The sequence below is a fragment of the Pseudopipra pipra genome, chromosome 14, assembly GCF_036250125.1.
Source record: "Pseudopipra pipra isolate bDixPip1 chromosome 14, bDixPip1.hap1, whole genome shotgun sequence".
Lineage (NCBI taxonomy): Eukaryota > Metazoa > Chordata > Aves > Passeriformes > Pipridae > Pseudopipra > Pseudopipra pipra.
In genome coordinates this window covers 14,988,550-15,010,004 of record NC_087562.1, presented here as the reverse complement: position 1 = coordinate 15,010,004, position 21,455 = coordinate 14,988,550, and the positions used below count along the sequence as shown (strand labels likewise).

General features: G+C 39.4%; 1 protein-coding gene across 10 annotated transcripts in view; it reads right to left on the bottom strand.

The window, feature by feature from the left end:
• ZNF536 (zinc finger protein 536) overlaps positions 1-21,455 on the bottom strand; it is a 347,275-nt gene that overhangs the window by 286,053 nt on the left and 39,767 nt on the right. For 7 of the 10 annotated variants that reach the window (XM_064671230.1, XM_064671231.1, XM_064671229.1 and 4 more), the window contains exon 2: positions 6,754-6,848. The gene's annotated coding sequence lies outside the window, so the exon portion shown is untranslated. The remainder of the gene's footprint in view (positions 1-6,753; positions 6,849-21,455) is intronic. The other 3 variants (XM_064671223.1, XM_064671225.1, XM_064671224.1) reach the window with 1 other exon arrangement.

Sequence of the window (21,455 nt, the reverse complement as noted above, 5' to 3'; positions counted from 1 at the left end):
ATACAGTAGTTATTCAAAAAGTAAAATCTTGCATTCTCAAATAAGAAGCCAGGCTGCAATGTGTGTTTACGGTTTTGGGGAAATAGTCATCTTGCCATTTTCTCTTTTTTCCATAGTCTTGGCATATTTGGTCAGCTATGCAATGTGCAGTTACCCACAGGAAAGAAAAGGAACACAAGAATTTTCCTCCAGTGTTTAGCTCAGAGGACAATGTCCATTCAAAGCAACACTTGAGATCACTATTAAGAGAGTTAACATGTGCTCTATTTTTATCCACCCACACTTTCAGTAAAAATGTAATATTCCAGAGGAAGGGCATGAGGGAGAAAGGGAGAGAGGCTTCTGCTTTTTGACTGGGCATTACAGTTGCACACTTTCACCTGTTCTGAAAGCAAGCTGCTCTCAGAGAGTCCTTTACACGTGTGTGGGTGTCCACATTGCTACTGCACGTTTGCACTTCTGCCCAGCACTGCTACCTGTCACTGCAGCTGAGCAGAGGGATGAATTTCACAAAGATCTCCCTCTTTACCTTTCCTCCAAACCTTTCATGATAGAATATGATTTAAAAAGTAAAACTTATACAGAAGGAAAGAAAGTCAGCTGTAGAGTCAGAAAAAAAAAACATTAACAACTTCTGTTAAATAGAACTTCTGTTACTCTAAAATATTCAAAAAGCAGTGGCAGATCACTTGTGCTATTCTGGCTTTACCAGATTTCCATAAAAGCTGAGAGTCAGCCCTTGGTTTGTCACAACTGCATGGGACTGTCTATTTAAACTATCAAATCAAGACCAAAAGGGTTCTCCTGAAACAACTGCTGGAGAACATGAAGGAAAGAATATAAAAGGTATAAACTCCCTCGTAAGTTTTGTTACGTGCTATTAGACAAATAGTACAACTTAAAACTTCAATATAATGGCACTTTTGATACCAGAAGGGAATGGCAGCCTTGCTTAGCAAAACTTTGAGATATTTCATCAAGGCTGTGTACAAACAAGTGAGCCTCGCTTTTTGCTAGTGGTGAGATGCTTGTTGAGATTACCTTCTTATTTAAAAGGGTGTTTAAACTCCTTTTGATTTGTTAAAAGAAGATAGTGGTAGAAAGTAGATTAAAAGGGAGAAAATGTGTGAACGCAGACTTTTTGCCAAGAACCCTTACTTTGAGCCCAGCTGTATCCAGGTATGTGTGTGCTTTTTGCACAGTCCCTGAAAAGAAAAGCTCACATAAGTGAATGAAGCTGCCGAGGAAAAAGGGTGAGAATGAATTAGGTACCCAGGAGCAAAGAGATGGGCTCTAGGATTTGAGAGAGAGGTCTGGCTGTTTCTAAAACAAGACGGAAAGCATGGATGGGTTGAAGCTGCAGCTCACTTGCTGCAAGTGTTTGTGCTTGCCTTAGCCAAACCTTTATTGGAGGTCAGAGCAGATGCAAAAATCAACTTAACTGCACATCTTACAAAGTATATATTCAAACAAAAGTATATATACAATTAAATATTTCAGTCTAAGGTGGATCAGTGTGCACTACTAGACAGTGATTGTCTATACCAAGAAAATCCTTGGTTTGGCCACTGGTCAGCGATCTGGCCAGGGCAGGATGAGTTAATTAAAAATGGCTGTTGAACAGCTGTAGTTACAACAGTACAATCATGTAATTTAACAGCAAGATACTAGCATACTTGATGAAACAAAGACCAAGTTATTACATCCAGTGCACAACTAAAAATTAAGAAATCTTTCCCCCAAAACAGTGAAAGGTATATATTGAAGAATAATGCACAACTTGTCTAGCACAAGTCAAATTCTCCTCTGAAAATGTATGCTTCTCTCAGAAACAGATTCCCAGCACAGGGACTGGTAATTTATGATCCACCAAAATACTCTGTTGAACAAAAAAAAGTAATACTACCTACACCGTGCCTATGCAAATCACTAAGAATAAGTGACTCTAAGGACCAGTAAGAACAAAGCCCAAAACTCCTATCAAACATTATTTGAGGTTTGAAAAAGTCAAGACAAAGTGTAATTTTTTTAAATGGGGATAAATTGGGATTTCTGTAACAATTGACTCATTTTGCCTGCTTTTATCTAAGGATCTCAAAGAGCACTCCAAGTGTTAATTAAATTACAAAGCATTTTTGAGACAGGTAAATGGTATTATGCCCACTGGGGAACAGAAGGAACATTTATGTTTCATTACTAAAGTCACACAGTAATTCAGTGGCTAGTAATATAACCCAAGAATTACCAGTTGCCACTTCTACTCATTGACTTGATGGCCTCATAAGAGACAAAATTAGCCTTAAAAGCCAAAAATACTTTCCTCTTGTGCTTTTCTATCTTTCAAGAATAGGCCAAGATTTTTAAATTTTATTTTATTCTTCTTCCTCTGCTTACTGGGAGGCCTTTCTTTCACAGTCATACAAAAGAAGCCACTTCCTAACCTACCCAAGTGTGTTAAGGATCACAGTACAGCAACAGGGGTAGGAGTTTAAACAAGGGCAGTGAACTGTAATGGTGCTCTTATTCAACAGCTTATGCACCTGCCTCAGGGTCCTCTTCTCCCTCCTCTAACCAGCCCTACTCCCAGAGGTGACACATCAGAGCCTCTGTCCCATCAGCATGAAGATGGAAATATGTGCAGATGAAATAATCCTTTGCTGGCCAATTCACTGACTTCAAATCTTACTTTACCAATAAACAGACATAAAACTACCCCAATGAACATGGTGCCTCATGTACTTCATACAACAACCTCTCACTGAAAGGAGCAACATAACAGCCAACCAGCCAGGCCCTGAAAATGCTTTGGACCATGGAGAAGTCTATTCTGCAGTCTACCACATCTATTTTGAGTTGCATGTAAAGAGATGAGGGAGAAATATTTCACTGACCATTCTATTCTTAGTCCAAAAAAGGAAGGCACCATTTTTCATTTTGGCTTGGTCCTGACTAGTAAAACTGCAGGATCCAGGAGTAATAAAGCAGTAAGGTATAATGCAATCTGCACAACAGACTGCCCAGTGACTTACAGTGCAACCTAAGGCATCTCTAATTCAAGACCGGTACAGCTGTGTTAGAGCTTTAACAAATTATATCTCCATTAGTAAACTGATTTTGGAGAGATCTTTATAAAAGGCTTTTCTCTTTTGTACATAACTATTTACCACTAAAAACAGGGAAGCATCTCTTTGAACTTTCTCTAAACCTTTTGAATACAATGTTAAACCGAGATTTCAGGCTTTATTTCCCCCCTCATTTCTTGTTATGTCATGAAGAATCAGCTATGTGGAAGAGATGAGAATGTCTTTGATTTAAATGACCAAGACTTAAGATTGTCTTTACCGTGGCAGAAAATAAAGCTGCTGCATATATTTCCAGTGCTAGTACTATTGTTATATGGTATGACAATCCTCATCTTTTTTTTTTTTCCTAAAACTATGTCTAAAGAACCACACAGTTTATATACTGCATTCAAAATATTCTTCTTCGTTTACATTGATTGCATATTTCAAATCATGTTACAGCTGTATCGCTTAGCCTAAATCAAATAAGGAATCCACATAAATGCATACACACACTTTGCTTGTTTTTAGACATTGCCAGTATTGACGGGATTAAAATATTTTTCTCATTCATTATTTATTGTGATATGATGAAACAGTAAGAGTATGTATTTAACAGAACATCACAAAGTAGAGTTAAAATGTGGACATGCTGTTTCATTTTGATTTTACTGTGACAGTGTTAAGTATTTGACTCCCTGACTGCAATAATGACATCTCTAGGTGATGAAGATTTAAGATGCTTTGCAAAGATGCAGTGTTACCCAAAGTCTTCAGCCATGCTGATTACGAGGATTATTAAATAGATGAACCCAAGGGTGGAAAGAGTGCCATGACTAAAGTCCTGCCTGTTTCAGAGGACTGGGGGAATCAGTGCTTAGAGCAAGAACAGCAGCAAATTCCCCCACTGCATCCATCAGGTATGTAACTGGAACGACTGGAAGGCAGTCACACATACAGAACTCCAACATTTTTATAGGCAACAACACTTGCTGTTACCAAAAATGTGTCCCCTGGATAGTCTCTCTGCTTCTCAGGTGAACTGGTACTACCTGACAGCTGGAGTTCGGGGTCAAGCAATGCTGTATCTCAGTGAACCTCAGGTACAGGGCAGATACACATGAATTTGGTTGTCAAATGTGTGTACCTTGGGTTGAAAACCACAGACATAGCACTGCACAATGCCAGTTTCCAGCTCACAGTTGGGCACTATTTGCACGTTTCTACAAAAGGGAAAAAAAAAAAAAAAAAAAGAAGCAAAGAAGTGCCAAAGAACAAGAACCACAGCAAATAAACTTAACCAAAACTGGTACTGCTGGGCAGAGGAGCAGGGAGCTTGCCTTCTGCAGTACGTGGCAGTATCTGGGTTAGAATGCAGAAAGAGACACATTTTAGCCCAAATGCTTATTCTTGCATAATACAATCTAAATATACCCGCTATGATAAATACAGCAGAATAATCAGAAGGTACTGAATGCTTAAAATGCACCCTTAACAAAGCAAAACAATGTAATGCATATCTCTCTTTACGTGTCAAACAATTTGCCTAACAAATCATAATAATGCAGAATGATATAAAATTCACCCATCAAGCCCAAATGCATGCACAAAGATTACCATGGCAAAGAATTGTGAATTTCATTAAATATGTTAAAGGCAAAAAAAAAAAAATTCCGCTTTGAAAAATAGTAATCCTGTCTTTCAACAAAAATATTATAGGAAGCTATGAATTTGGTAGATCTGAATAGGATGTTGGTACATGTTTTACTAAGGTAATATAATGGCACACTATTATTAGATCACATTAATCATTACTGTGCCAAAGGCACTGACAGCACCACTGAAAAGGATTGAAAGGGCTGGTAATGGATATAAATTACCCATTGTGTGATAAAAGGATTTTTACTAAGAAGGTAAGAATAAAACAGCAAATTTCTAATATAACTGTTGTGTAAAAACCAAAATAAAAGTAATCCAGTCAGTAATATCCACAAAATCAGAAAGTAAGCACTTTTGAAACAAGATAAAGTCACAATAAAAACTGTATACAATGTAAAATTAATTTCGTGGTGCATAATATTACTATCAATTTAAATAGTTTACATGATGACCTCTATGGTCAAGAGAAAGGTAAGCTTTGTTAATTAGAATCGAGTAGGAGCTTCTGCATGTGTATTTTAAGTTTGTGGGCTTGGAAATTTTTCTTTTTTCTTTTTTTTTTTTTTTAATATACTGTGGCTTCATAACACCCCCCCCGAAACTGAAGACGTGTTGAGAGTTTTCTGTTTTCTGTATTAACATCACAACAAACAGCACATCTCTCAGATGGTTTTATTTGGATTCCAAATGCTATTACAAAACGAACCACGTCTTTGTTGAGCTATTTAACCATTTGATTGAAACCATTTGTATTACTAATTGTCCGGTTTTGCGCTCCTCCTTTACTCTGGCAAGTGTTTCCTGATATTAGTAGGGATCAGTGAAGTGAATTGGTCAAACTACATCCTTATTTATAACATTAAAAAATCCACATATCTTCTCTGAAGTTGATGGAATTATTCTAGAATCAAGTCACTGTAATTCTTTCTGAGTCAATTGTCTAGAATAAAATCCGGTAGCTCACATTCAATTAGTAAGTTTTAAAAATTGTGAGCCATACTCTTAAATGATATAAATTCATAAGTATGGACATCAATCCTGAAAACACTTACGTCTATACTTAACTTTACTCACGTGAGTAATTCCATTAGCATCAGTAATTCAATACCTGCTTATGCATTTGCATTACTGAAGCTTTAATATGCCTCGATATCCTCTCACTTACATCAGCTATAAATCAGCACAACTCCACTGAATCACACAATTTCTACTGATTCCCAACATATAAAAACGAATGGACAATCCAGTATAACAATTATAATAAAGAAATAACATAAGAATTTGATTTGGGAGCAGCAGCTATCAGAAATTTTGATTTAAGAATCAATTAATGCATGTAGAATGTGGAATTAATTATTAGTTATTTCCTAGGAAGCTAGACTTTTATTTCAAACTGAGGGCCAAATAACCCAATTCTGATTTCACACTTATTTCCACACCAATCTGATTTCTCAGACTTTACAGGAGCTTTTCTTCTATTGCACTGGAATAGCTCAGAGGAAAATCACATATACAACGTAGTACAGCCCTCCACCCACTGATTTTCATGGGTGTTCTTCTCATGCTAATATACAACAGAATATGGGTTTTAATAATATGCATGAGATGTTCTATTGAACTTACGGGAGGAAAAAAAAAAACAAACCCAAAAAGTGATAAAATGAATTTAATCAGGAATGTCATGGGTTTTTTAAATCAGCAGTCTGATGATAAAGTAATAAATGATGATTCATCCCCAACACAATTATTACATATCAACTGCATAAAGATGAATGCTCATGATTTCACCAAGCAGACATTTTTCTTGAAAAAAATCTATTTGTAGCTCACTATACCCTGAAAGAACTACAATAAAGTTTTGCAAGACATAAACATTGTATTTTTGAAAATGTAAAATAATATGTGAGAACAGACTTTAAAATCTAATTTAGGTACTCCGTTTTAACACAGTTTTATATGGAAAAACAAACGTATACTCAGATCCATAAGTAGAAGAAAATGTTATGAGAATAAGATAAGTAAGTATTCTTACCAGTTATTCTTAAGCCAACGAATCTGTTCCCTGGATGAGGAAATTCTTAAAAGACACAGGATAGGTACTGAAGGTCACAACTGTAAAAATAAAACCTGTGAGAAATTTAATATGTCAAAACTCAGTGTCTGAATCAGATATTTACGTTAAAATATTAGAATGCCACCTCAAGCAGACAATCTACAGGACAGCAGAGAGTATTAAGAATTATAATATTAATGGGATTAACATCTTTTATTTTTTAAGCCTTCGTAATGTATGTGTTTGGTGGTCATTTCATATTGGGAACTGAAAACTTCTTTCAGTTCAGGATTGTTTTGAGAGGGAAAACCTCTCCTCAAGATAATGATGAGGAACAGAATGAAATTCTTCTGATCCTTTCCCCTAGACAGTACAGCAAAAGAGGACAAAACAGGATAAAACAAAAGTTGCATAGCATACTCCAGAAACCCAGTTATTCTCTTTGACATTGATATTCTAATCTTTCAAACTGAGTAAAAAGAGAACAGCTACTAATTGTATTTTTACTTTTTTTAATTCCATTTTATAACAGAAATAAGTCCTTTGTAGATGATCTCATCTAATAAACCCTACTTAAAAGAGATAAGAGCCAGCAGTAAAAGCCAAGCCAGAATACTTCCAAGATATTTGTCAGTAGTGAATTTAGGGCCATTACATTAGTAAGCAAAATAGAAACAAAAACAAAGGGCGTTCTTAGAGCAAAATAAAGTTCACTCGACTGAAGCTATAATCTGAAGAATTTATGACTGAGAATTCTAACTATGTTTATTCCTATGCATGTCTAACAAATGAAATTAAAGGTCACTTCCAAATAATACACTCTGTACATCTACATCAGCCAAACTCTTTCATACAATCTCTGAAACCCCAGTTCAAGCACCACAGCCTTAGGGTTTCACCTTACCAACACCGATTTCCCAGAGAAGCACTGACTTCTCTGCAGAGCCCCCCTGCCAGGCTGTGGTACAGAATTGCATCCTTCATTTCAGTGGGAAATAATTAGGAGCTTGGCCATTTTGCTGCATTTGGTTTAAACCAGTCAGCACCAGCAGGACCACACTGCTGCACAAGGCCATTTGTTGACTTGAAGGGTAAACAACAATTTTTAGGGGTTCTATTAATGATGAAAACAATATCAAATAATTTTGAAAACTACTAAGAAGCACAGCCCAGTATTAGTGCAATACCAATACAACAATTTTCATGTACCTTCTAAGTTGTCTCCAGTCTCCACCTTGTCCCCATTATACCCAATGCAAAATGCTACTACAGAGTGTCCCATATGTGGGACAAATGCTGTTACAGAGTGTCCCACTTTGTCCATGTCACCTCCTCTTTTCACTCTTTTGGTTTCTCCACCACACCAAACACAGGCTACTTACTGTCACTGTCATGGTTTACCACAACACTTCCTAAATTCCACCCTTTGCTTACACATTGAAACAGTCTTTGCCACGCTTTGAAATGTTCTCCAAATGATGATTCTGCCATACAACTTCTCTGACATAGGAGAGTTACCACAGTTAAAGCTTAAACCCCTCCTTTATAACTCACATTTCCACAGCAAACTGCCAGCAACTGTGCAGTAGACACCTGGTTTGCCAACCCCACTGTTTCTCACACGTAGCAAGACATTTGTTTTTTGCCTTCTCCTCATGCCTAATTTTCTTTTACATTCCAATTGTCTCTGGGTTTATACTTGAATTACAAGCCCCAAAAGGCAAAGCCTATCTTCTCATTAGACACTTTACTGTACTGAGCTGAAGGGGTGGTAGCCAGGCTCAAGGCATTACTCCCATTTCCATTGGGAAAGTCAAGCCAGGCACCTGCAATGTTAACTGGAGAGAACAAAAAACCCTTTGTAAACGGTTAAAGAAAACCCCTGTCATCAGATTAGATCTTCCCAAATATAAAGTCATATTTAGACAGGACTCAGGTCCCATTTATAAAGGCCCATACTATTTTTTTTAGAATTTAAATGAGTGTATTTCAGTTACAATATTTGGACACATAGGAAAATCAAATCCCTGGACTCCTGCAGATAAACATAGGTCCCATCCAGCATTTTCAGTTGCACAGTATCTGAAAACAGTGACAGCTTGTTTGTCTGGAATTCCTGCTGTTGTTGATGTCTTAAAACCTCAAGATATACCTTTCTAGTGTTTCCTTGCAGCTTGTTCTATGTAAGAAAGCCAAGCAACAGAAACAAAGAGGATAATAAACTGTTAGGTTTCTAAAAGATGTTATCTCACTAAACAGGTTCTTAGTACTCCTACACTGACATCACAGACTACATTTTTGCTATGCTATTACAAGGCTACTTGTGTTTAAAAAAAAATTTCAGATTTTACATACACGCTCATGACTTGCAAAATTCTAGGAATGATTCTCAAGGGGCTTTCACTAAGATGCTTTATAAATTCTGATGACAGACAGAACAGAGTAAGGCTTCATCTCTTAAAGTCCTGTACTGATTTGTTTGGAGGCTTCATGTCATTGATCAGCATGTCAATGTCTCTTGCAATCTGCTTTCCAGTTCATGACTAAGAGTGAACCCCTCAGGTTTAAAACCTTAAATGATTTAAGGTCTGTGATACATAACCTTACGAACAAATTGGGAAAATCTGTAGCTTTACACATTAAACTGTAGCAGAAATGATTTAAAGCCTTATAAAAAGGTATTTTACTTACCTGTGCTAATATTATTCTAACACATTTGACACTGACTATGTAAAGCAGATATTTTAAAGGTACAGGCAGCAAGCTGCACAGAAACAAATTAAGACAGTTCCACTTAGGTCAAATTGGGCCAGTTCACCAGTGTCTAATACACTCCCTGGCATTAAAAAATGGCACTGTGAACCCTTACAGACCAATTTATCATGGTAAGTCTCCCAGAGGAACACTCCTGTGCAGCTGTGCTCAGCTCAACTAGTGATCCTGTTTCTCCTGCACACCTTTACCCCCAAAGAAGAAAAAACCCCAAAGACCGTTAGAAAGAAGAGGATAAAAAAGGGGTACTATTGAGACATAACTAGGGTATAATGGCACAATTTTTGTTATTCTTAAAACATGCTTATGTAGATCATTCCTTGAAATGAATTAGAGACATGAAAGGGAGAAAGTAATCTCGTACCATGATGAGTGGGGGACAGAAGGATTTCTGCAGGTTATGGATGAAAATCTAATACACAGCAAGGGAAAAGAGAGGCTTGAGCATGGGCTTGTTCTGAACAATGGGACTTTCCCCCAAACACTGAGGTTAGAAGGCTGCATTGGAAGGCTCTTAGCACCACATCCCAGTCCTGTTCAGCTCAATGTTAAACCCCTGCTAATCTCAAGGGGACAAGGCTTGGGCCCTCTGTAAACAGCGTACCCTTTCTGATGGAATGAGGTGTCATGTTTAAATAATTATTCCCTATCAGCTGCTTTCTGAGGGCCTCTCGAATTGCCATGGCATAGCTGCTCTCACCCCAGGCACATTGGAGAGGCAGGGACAGAGGCAGCAGGCAAGGGAAGAGGCTCAATGACAGGGCGAAGGCAGCCCAGCAGCCGTGTGGGACACCCTTCCCAGGCCCCCACATGAGCATGGTGTTCATCAGAAATGCAGGATGGGGCCGACGGGGCCTTAAGGGTCCACTTAGTGTCACTGGGAGTTACGCGCACAGATGAAGAGAGATAAACAGTCCCTAAAGCAGGATGCTGGAATAAATATCAGTGTTTTTCCACTGTTCCCGAAAAACATAAGAGCTGACACCACTTCTCTCAGGCTGGGGCATGGTTTCCACCCGTGCCACCACAGCCTCCCAGTTGAGTCGCAGCCATGCACCAGTCCTCATTTACAGCTCTGGTGTCAGACCTCCCTCGTGCACCCTGCCCACGCACCCAGAGATCTCCAGTACATAAAACTCTCTGCCTTTTTAAAGAAAAGATATTTAAAAACTCAAATCTCGCCACTACAGGATTTGTCAACGTCTCCTGGCAAATCTGTGGTGTTTGATCTAACATCCTTTCAGGGAAGCTCCTTTACATCACCAAGATCACGAGACAAACTATGGCTCTCATATTCCCTTCTGATATAGGTAAGCAAGAGACAGCACAGAGAACAGGACAGGAATGCACATCATTTTAGCTCCTGGGGAGCCAAGGGGTTTGCAAAATATTTTATCAAAGAGGCACAACTCTCTCCAGCTCCTTAGGTGTTTTTTTTCTACACATCTGTGCTTCAGACATCCTAGTTTGCATTTGTCTTATACAGCTTTTACCTTGCTGTGTTCTTTGGCACTAACACCACCATTAACTTTCCCCGTTAGAGGACTAGTCATTGGTTGCAAAGTTAATCACTTCAGCATGGTGCTGGTCCTGCCTTTCAAGCTCAGGCTTCATCCAAAGCCCAGACAGCCATGGGACATGGTTTAACTTGGTGGTGGCTGCTGCAGATCAGTTCAGCACGACTGCTAATGACACTTGTACTGATGGTGGGGACCATGGCATGACTGTGACTTGGCACCTGCCACTGTGGATTTGGAAAGGGGTCAAATCCCACCCCAGGGGCCTTATCATGCCTTGGGAACACGCAGGCACCCTTCCCCTGGTGTGAGCAGGAGCTCCACATGGCTGCAGTTGTGTCGTCCTCCAGTAATCACACACTGGGGGAAAACCCTGCCCATTGCTAAAGTGGGGTTTCCAGAGGAAGGGGCAGGGTCACCCCAGAGCATCAACCCCAGGGGACAGCACCCGCTGCCCTCCTGCCCCAGCACTGCAGAGCAAGGGAGTCTCCAGTAGCTGCTGCACATGCCAGGCCCCAAGGACAGCATTTCCCACCTGGGATGCCCCAGGACCTGACACACAGCTTCCCTGGACAACAACCCCCTGGGCCAGCTGGCACCCTTGGACTGCCCCTACTGCAGAGTAGCACCCACCCCCTGAACCCCCTCCCCATGTCCCCAGGGACCTGTGGTGAGGCTGGGCTCCAAAAAAACACCCCAAGCACTGGCTTTTCTCTACCCAGGCTTCTCCCTTCAGAAAGATTTGTTTAAAAAGTAAAAGCTGGGTCAGACAGCTGCCCACTGAGTTCCAGTGCAGGTGTTTAAAAAGGGCAACTTAACTTTCCACCTATAAAAAAAATAACTTTGCTCAGAGGAAAATTGGATACCTGTGCTCAATTCCTGCGGGTGTTCTGGATGCACAGGATGAACAGACATTTGTGGCAATCTGATTGAGTTGTAAGAAAACATTATGAATTTAAAGTAGTACAAAAAAAGGTTTCCATCACCTCTGTGCCTATACCATGACACATGCATCTTAATATATTACATAATAAAAAAGCCATGATGTTCTCAACCAATCAAATTACGCTACTGTCTCTTTAATAAACAAATCCATGTGCACATTAACAGTGTTGAAAATTCAATTTAAACTCTTTGTCTGTTGCTGCTTACTCTAAAGATGGTCTTTCTTAAACAACAGAGCACCAAGGAGTCGTTAGGGCTCTCTCTTCATTACTTCAAAAAACCAATCATTAGACACCAGAGTATATACGTAATTAGAAAATCACTTCCTTTGCAATCCAAGCTAAGTAGTTTACATACTGTAATTACAGGGACAAAATCAATTTTTAATCATTTCACTGATTGGGCTCATCAGCTCTGTGGGAACATTGTAACCTGCTTGTTGTGCAAAAGCAACATCTGGGCTAAAACAATTACCCTTTGTTTGCTACAATATTCCTTAAATCTTTTTGCTTGCATAAAAAAATGAAAACACGAAGACAAGATATTTCGATGTCTTTTTGTCCTTGATCAACATATATCCTAAAGTGCTACTTGCAATGAGAGTTTAATGTTCCTCAGAATTTACAGTTAAACAGTACACTTCCAAGGAATGTATTTTTTCAGGGAGATAAAAGTATCTGATTGTTTTAAAGAACCATTCAGCTGGCTAATTGTTCCATAGCTAACACATGGTATTCAAACAACCCACACATTACAAAAGCTCATCTGGATAATAATGGGCAACTATTATTGCAATGGTTTACACTTTTCTAATACAAATGAATGGATTTTATCAAAATTTGAAAAAAAAATCTAAGAAGCTGGGTATGTGTGAAAAATAGATGGTATGAATTGGCAAGGCAAGGCTAAGCATTTTGTTCTCTTAATAGGAAATGACCTCATTTACACTGGAGTAATAATTAGTACTGCTTCACTGACAGTTAAGAAAAAAAAGTTTCACAGTATAATAAGGCAGCATCTCCTTTGTTAAGATCTACATTGATTATTAACCCTTGCCAAGAAAATCCAAATTTAACTCTGCACTATGTGTGATAGTGCTTTTTTTCAGGCAAAAAGTAAGAGGAGGAAAAGGGGGGAGAAAAAAAAAAAAAAAAAAGAGCACAAGCTAGAACTAAGGCAGGATCCCAACCTGCACCCACCAAAACCAGCAGCTGCTGTGTGGCTGGTATCAGAGCAAACAGGATAGATATCAGGGCTTGTTAAGTGAGGATATTGATGTCTGAAATATTTTCTACTTGGTGAATATTTAATAATAACTCTTGGAGAGTATATTTGCTTTTGCCTGGATTGGGAAGCAGGCGTGCATCAGGCTGGTTCTGTGCTTCAGATCTGGTCACTCTGACCGCCAGATCCTACCACTTGCTGTGGTCCCACGGGGATGCCCCAAGAGAGGAAGAATTACCTATCAATTACCTCCACTGTCACCTCTTCTCCCTGCTGGAGTTCCCAGTCCTGGGGACACAGCACACGGGAGGCAGGGCAGGGTCAGTGTGTGCTAGAACACTCCAGAGGCTGCTCTGTGTCACCCCTGCACATGACCTGTCCTGCTCTGTAGGGATTGCCCTCCCTCCACACCCTGGTGAGGCACGAGGGGACACAGGCTCTTCCACTGGCCAGGGACTTAGTCCATGGAAAGCTGCTGTGCCAACAGAGTGAGTGGGAGTCCTGCAGCTACCCAGAGATCAGGCAAGCTACAGACAATGGCAGCCCGAGCTCCTCACACGTGCCTGTCAAAGGAACCCCGTTTCTGAATAATTTACGCAACATTTAGGTGAAAATATTTTGTATTTTATTCAGTAGATGGCTTTTTTTTTTATAATGAGGCCCTCATTAAAACCAATATGTGTGTCATATTGTCAGGCAAATATATGTTAAAATGTCACTTTGAATATGAAATAACACATTTTTAGGGGCTTGACTCATTAAAGAAAAATATAAGCAAAAGAAAATTTCTGTGGGTAAGCCTTTAAGAGCTGGACAGGAAACATTTTCCTGTCCTGCAAAAAGTTTGAGATTTTTTTTTTCTTCCTCTCCCCGCTGCATTTCAGAGAAATTACAATCTTATGAGGCCTTCCATGAAAATAAAAGTTGAATAAACCAACAGGATGCCCCCTGTCATTCTCCTTTTCCCTCTCCTCCCACCCACCCACCACTTCCACAGGACAGCCAAGAGCACAGCAAAGCTGAGGTTTTAGACTGGCAGGTCTCACACCTCACCTGAATGCACCCACTCACAGACCTCAGCCACTGCCCCTCACCTCAGAGCTATTCCTCTTCAGTAATATAACTCAGTATCCAGTGGCCAAAAAAAAAAATGCCTCTAAGCAAAGCCATGCCAGAAAGGCACATGAGGGCTTCAGACATGCCCTGAACAGAGAGCACGGGTCCTTCCCCCTTACCAGGTTTGATGAAATTCAATCCAAATCCATCCATTTCTGAATAAAAGTAGTCAAAACTGACATGTTGCAACTCAAGCATTTGGTCAGAGCGCTGACAGTCAGGACCAAATTTAGTTGGGTTTAAGCACACAAAACTCCTCAGAAGTGATCTACATCTTTGCAAATGCAGACCAAAGATAACAGAGGATCAACCAGCAAAAAGCTACAAATTAAACACAACCAAAAAAAAGCAAAATTATGCCCCTCGCAGATCCACAATAAACACTGGCATATCAACACTGACGAAGGCCACAATTATTTTCATCCACTGTCCAGATGTTCCAAAGGAACACAACAGCTGTGTTCAGGCAGCAGTGCCAGCAGAGGGGCAGTGCAGGCCCATCTCGCCTGTCCTTCATCCCTTTTAATCCTTCCCCAACGTGCAGGACAAGCCCTTTTGGTCAAGCCTGAGAGGAGCTCCTGAGAGCAGACCCCTCCCAAAAGAGCAGCCTCCCAAAAGCCCTTCAAGACAACTTTATGCCATTCCCAACATTATACATTATTTCAAGAGGACTGGCATCTGCAACCCACTTACAACTGGCAGCAAAATAGATGAAACTGAACCTTTTTGCTAACATCTACACAAAAACTTGGGGTAGGACAAGCATGCGTGAGCAACCCAGCTCAACATAAAACATTCAGTGGGACGGTTCCTCAGCCACCTAATAGAAACCAGCCATGTGGAAGTCCCTAAAATGAACAACCTTAGGTTCTTCCAGAGTCTTTCTAAGATCTGCAAGACTATTTCAATTCAGTTCACCTCTGCACTTGTATGACTTATGTGCAACTAATAGCAAAAGTTACAATGGTTTGCAAGACCAAGCTCACTGCCTTTTAAATACTGAAAAGATTTCAAGTTTTTCTTTATTTCTTTATTTGTGATCATTTAAAGATGGGTGTTACCTGCAGGATTTTGGTATGGAACAGTAAGGGGGAAAATCAGAATCTCCAGTTCTGGTCCTGGAGCGTCTCAAAAGCACCTCTGTTGGGAATAGATGTGTGTCAAATGACAAAAGGCAATTTTGATGTCTATCTAATTCCATGGGAGTGCCTTGTTATAACCATAATTGAAGTTTGTGGCAATTAAAAAAAAAAAAAAAAAGGATACAATAATACAGTCAGGTGTTAAGGGAGTGTGGGAGAGTTATTAAGGTGTTGGAGCCTAATTGTCATCAGGAACAACTATCCACTGATCCACAACTCAATTCTATTTCTACTAAACAATCATCAATTCACAGATTTTAAAGAAAATAAAATATAAAAAAAACTTATGAAACGATATCTTGGGAAAATGCATTTTTCATTCCTAACTATCTTGTTAGTGTATCAAATTACAAAACACCATCTGAGGCAGTTTTTACCACATCACATCAGAGGGCATTTCATAAGTGATACTGCTCTCATCACAGTCTAGTAGAGAAAGAAAGAGGGAGTTTGTTTATAGATTCTTTCTTGTTTGTTTTACATTTTCTATGTGGAAAAAAAATCCAATAACCCACAAAAAGATGTAGGTCAAATGTTCTCATCTCAAATCTTCCTTGATAAGTAGCGATTTAAGAAGTCTATATAAAAATGTGTTATTCCCTTTCAGCTCACAGGAAAAAATGTTTCAGAAATAGCACATAAAAAAATATTCAATGTCACTAAAACTGGAATAGAAAATGTTTTATAGATTAACAAACATTGTAATGAATTTGCACAACCTTAACTGACTGTATACATAGCATAATGAAATGGTCTACATCCTTTCAAAGAAAAATTAGGTATTCCAGCACATAGCTTTAGAAAAGCATTGTTCAGAAAAACCTGCATTTTTTTCCCAGCCAACATGTAATTTGTGAGATGCATTTTTAAATGATCTGCAACTGCAGCAGGCTTCATCAGTCAGATGATACAGATAGATAATTCACCAAACTGTCACATGATCTTCCATCAGTCTAAAAGATGTGAATATATTGCCACAAGCTTTGGGAATAATGGGTGCACCTGTTTACAGTGTCACCTCTGTTTGCTAATTGTCTCCTTGAGCTACATTTTACTTCTAATGCATTTATTTTTGACAGGCAGTGTCTATTTAGAAATCACATTACTTCAAGTGCAATTGTTCTTTTGTCTATCAAGTAAATGAAGTGTTGTTATACAGATTTCAGGTTCTGATTAGTGAAGTATCAGCACACCACAAAGGTCAATCAGTTATTTACCTGAAGTAATAGAAGTATGACAGGCCTCCTGGATACCCTCTAGATCATGGTATAGCTCATGTTAGCATTAAATATTTTATATTTCAAATATATATACATACACCTTTGTTCACATGCATATATCACATAAATGTATTAAATGTTCCAAAAACATAGAATATTGTACATTCCCACAAGGACAAAAGCACTCAAGTGGAAAATGTCAATGTCAACACAGACCCAACTCTTCTTCCCCAGTATTTCAAGTTAAGCCAATGGTGATAACCAAGGTGTCGGCCCCACAAACATTTTGCAATTGTTTATGTACATAAGCTGTCACACCAACAAACCTAATGCTTTAAAAACAGGCTTTTTTTCATTGTCCTTCCTGCTTTTTATATAACAGTGAAGCAAAATTTAGCTAAGGTTACTTGCATTAGCTTCAACTAATAAGATGCCATAAGAAATTAAGATGAGCCACTTGAGGTCTAAGAAAGGCCACAGGGGATTTTTATTCACACCCATACCCTCATGTCTGCAATGTTATCAACATTCAGGCAAATAACATATCTGACTAAGTACAAACCCATGCCTTTATATATATAGTAACATATTCAAGTAGAACTATAGTATCAAACAGGAAATTTTGAAAGCCTAAATCAGCACATTGATCACAGCCACTTCACTGCATATATATTGATCCTATACACACATACAAAAAGACATTTTAACTGTTTATCACCAAGGTGGAAAATAGTATTTCTGTAGTGATAGCAGTGGTTTGCCAAAGCCTCATTATTTCTCTTGTACCTCTGTCCAAGTTTCACATCCCACATTTAACTCTGCCACGCAAGGACAAAGGGAAGGGAAGCATGAGAAAGGAAGTATGAGAGCAAAAGAATTTCCCATAACAAAGGCAAGGTCCAAAATCAACACCTACCCATCCTCATGAAGGTCTAGGTACAGCCTGGTCTCTGTACACACACAGCAACCTCAGGGGCTTACCAGGGATTTCCAGCCACCACTGCTCTTTTACCAGTTTGCCAAAAGAAACAGAGAAAAAAAGCCACTCATGCCTTAAGTCACATTCTAAATTGGCTCCCAAGAGCATTCCCTTACCTTGTTCACTAAAGCACAGGGTGTGTTTTCTCAGTGTTTAGCATATGCTGTGTAACCTGAGCAGGACTTGTATTGTTCCAGTAGTTGTTTTTCTAAAGTATGTTCCCATCAGGACCATAATTACATGCAAAATACTAGAGTCAGAGTCATTCATAAAGTAATTTAAAATTTTCTCTAACACTTTCTAGCAAGATTAGGGCACATCTTGAAACAGAATATGGAAAAAATAACAAATCCGGGGCACAGATGCAAACCAATGATAAAAGTTCAAATTACTCCAAGTAACTTCATGTATTCCAAGACCCAAACTCTATAGGGAAATATCCCCTGATGTATTTTGAAGAGCAGTCCATTTTTCAAGTATTTCTGCAAGTGTAAGCACAATTTAGATAGAGCTAATCATTCATGAGCATCTTATATATCTGTATTTATGACTAAAGCTCCTGGAAACTTGAGTCTGAAGTTCTCAAACCATACTTTTCCCACAGCTTCTAAGGTTAAAAATCATACACTTAGCAGCAGCAGGATTGAGCCTGATGCCTGTAAAAGAGGCAATGGGCATGGAATTGCTGTTTGCTCACTAGCCCAAAGTGTCTCTGTGGGAAGATGTGTCTCCTCCCATAGCCTGATGCTGCAGAAAAGAGATCATTTATGTGGGAAGTGTACAAATTTATTGAATAATTTTACACCTACCCTAAGAATTATTGTTTTCTTTTACACAACAGCAAGTAATCTTCAGAATATTATTTTGCATACAGAGAAGAGGATACTCTAGCAATAAAGCTGCTTGCCTAAGACTAAATCCTGCCAAGTACTTCTTTTGCACAGAAACAGTCTCCTTGAAATCAATGAGATTTCTTGAATGAGCTCTTCACACAAGTAAAAGGATCAGGTCCTTAAACAGCAGAGAGTACAGACGACCATGTTAACATAAAGCATCAAACAGGAGGAGGTCTCGGCAATGGACTGAAGTATAGTCACCTACCACACATGGTTAATGAGAAGTGACAGGCCAAATTCAGATCACATGTAAAGAGGGGCACTTTCCCTCCTGGAACAAAATCTGTTACAGAGGTCTAAGCTTTGGTTCGTGTGTAGTATCAGGTAGCAGCAATGCAATTAACCATCATCCAGTGAACTACCAAAGCTTGCCAGCACCATCATCACCAAAATAACACCCTAGAGAGACAGGAAAAACACCACCATCTACCTCCCAATGCCCATGGTTGGACCACAGTGACGGTCCAGCCCTAGAGAGAAGAGGAGAGATTCAGCACAACGCCACCAAAAGGGATCCGGGATGCAACATCATCCTGTGATTCTATGTACATGTGCCAGGGAGCTTTCCAAAAACACCAAGGCACTGTTTTCCTTAGTACCCTGGGTTCCACTCACGTCTATCACAGTTCACCTGCTTGCCCCCCAGGCAACTGACAGCAGCCACTGCAACACCCACATCCAGCACCACATCTGACTCCTCAGACCCCTTTTTCTCCCTGGAAACACCTCATGGCACTGCTGAACACCAGGCCAGCCCTTGACCCTATTTTACCTCAACTTCTGGACCTCTACATAATTAACAATGGAAACATTTAATTCTGTTTCAGTCACTGCATTTATCTTCTGTTTAATATATATTTTAATACTGGAGGGAAGAGGGGGTGAGGACACAGCTCTCTCCAAGCAGAACTAATCCTCCTTTGAGGACAGACGAGCCCCACACAGCCCTCAAATCCGAACGGCAAGAAGCTCTGGTTAGCTGGGGAGGCTGCACAATCCCAGCAGGTTGTAAAACAAGGATAAACAACAAATTATAACTTAGTGGCAACTTCCGTTTTCCCCCTGCAGCCCGGGATGTGCGAGACTGGCCACTGAGCGCGTGGGTAAGTGCGGGGAGCACATATGTGCCAGCAGAGTTTATAGTGAAGGAGGGGAGCACGTGGGTGGTAGCAATTTAAAAAGCAGCTGTGTGTATGTTTTTCCCAGTTAGACTGTGAAATCACAAATGGTGGAATCAGCACTGTAAGCTCAAAACCACGTTAACCCACTTGGCTGCATTTTATCGTTAACTTTGCGTCTACATTTTTCTTTATTTTTATAAAGAACACAAAATGACTCCTCTCCCCAACTACCTCCTTTTATTAATAAAAGGATAAAATTACACTAAATATTTCGAATGTGATGATAAAATGGTGAAGAATTAGAAAGTATTATAGAACAGGACATTTGTGGCCAGAGCCTTTGGAACATTCATACTGTTACATATATTTTCTCTAAGTAATCAGGAATGTATTGGTATTTTGAAATTATGTATCTCTAATAACACAGAAGTACTTAAGAACAGAAATAGACAGTAATGGAAAATGCAGTCAACTGTTGACAACATATAGAATTTCAGAAAATAATTTACAGAGAACAGTACAGCAGATGAGTCAAAATTTTCTCAAAAATATTTCTTGCCTCCGATAGTCCAATGTAATTCATTTTCTATCTCTGTTCATTAATCATTGTTAAAATTAGTGATCCATTTCTTCCACTCTGCCATCTGCACTCAGCTTCGTAACAAACATGACACCTTCCTGCATAATAAAACCTGACAACTACGAGGATGCATTTCCAAATAGCTTTCTGCATATTTGCACCTCTATAACTGATTCCGTTGTCAGACAAAAGTGGATTATTTAAGCAGAGTTCTTTCTTTATCAGTTCAGTACACAGACGTGTGCTTGTGAGGGAGTGCATGTGTGTGTGTATGTATGAAATGATCAAGTAAAAATCACTTAATTTGAATTAAAAGCAATATATACCAGTTATCTTTGAATTCTCATGGTATGTAAAATTGGTCATATATATGTGCGTTAGTTTTCATCTTCTACTATGAAGCTTAAGGATGCAACGTTTAGATTGGCTTCATCTTGTAAAGTTTGCATACACAAGAATTATCCTGACACTCCAATTTCCTCCAAAAGAAAAAAAAACATATCCAGCTCGGTTTTGTTTCCCAGCCTTTGATCACTGACAATTTCAAATAAATATTTTTAAGATAAGATGAAATATCCAAGCAATGAGAAGATATAAAAAAAGTGCACAGATAAATAATTAAAATTCAGGATGTCATTTCCATCCTGTTCAGGCTAGCCTCTAATCTCCTGGTGACAGACAGGGGACCAGAGAACAAGGTTTGGTTCTTGGTCTCTTTCCATTCCATCAACAGACTTGGAAAGCCATGGCAGCAGGGCATCTGAGTGGTCCCTTCATAAACGCTAATTACACTCAGATCCCACTGATTAGCAGAAGCTGCAGTTCTCAGCACACTGAAAATCAGGCTAATGGTGGGAGCATCAGGCCATACACATGCAAGTCAACGTGAACCTGTCCACCGACTGTGAGGAATCTGGTGCCCTGTTCACAGCTCTCAGTTTAGTGAGCAGAGCTGGTGAGCCATGAAAGCCTCCGTCCACTTCTGCTCAAAAACTGCAAGACAGCAACACAGTGCAGAGGGGGCACTAAGGAACATGAAAGGGCACACCAGAGTCCTCTGGAGGCTAAAACTAGTTAACAAAACCTTTAAAATACACTCTGTCAGCCCTGAAAAGTATACTGATCTTTAACTGGAATTGGGAATGCACCATCTTTTCCAATAGAGAAGA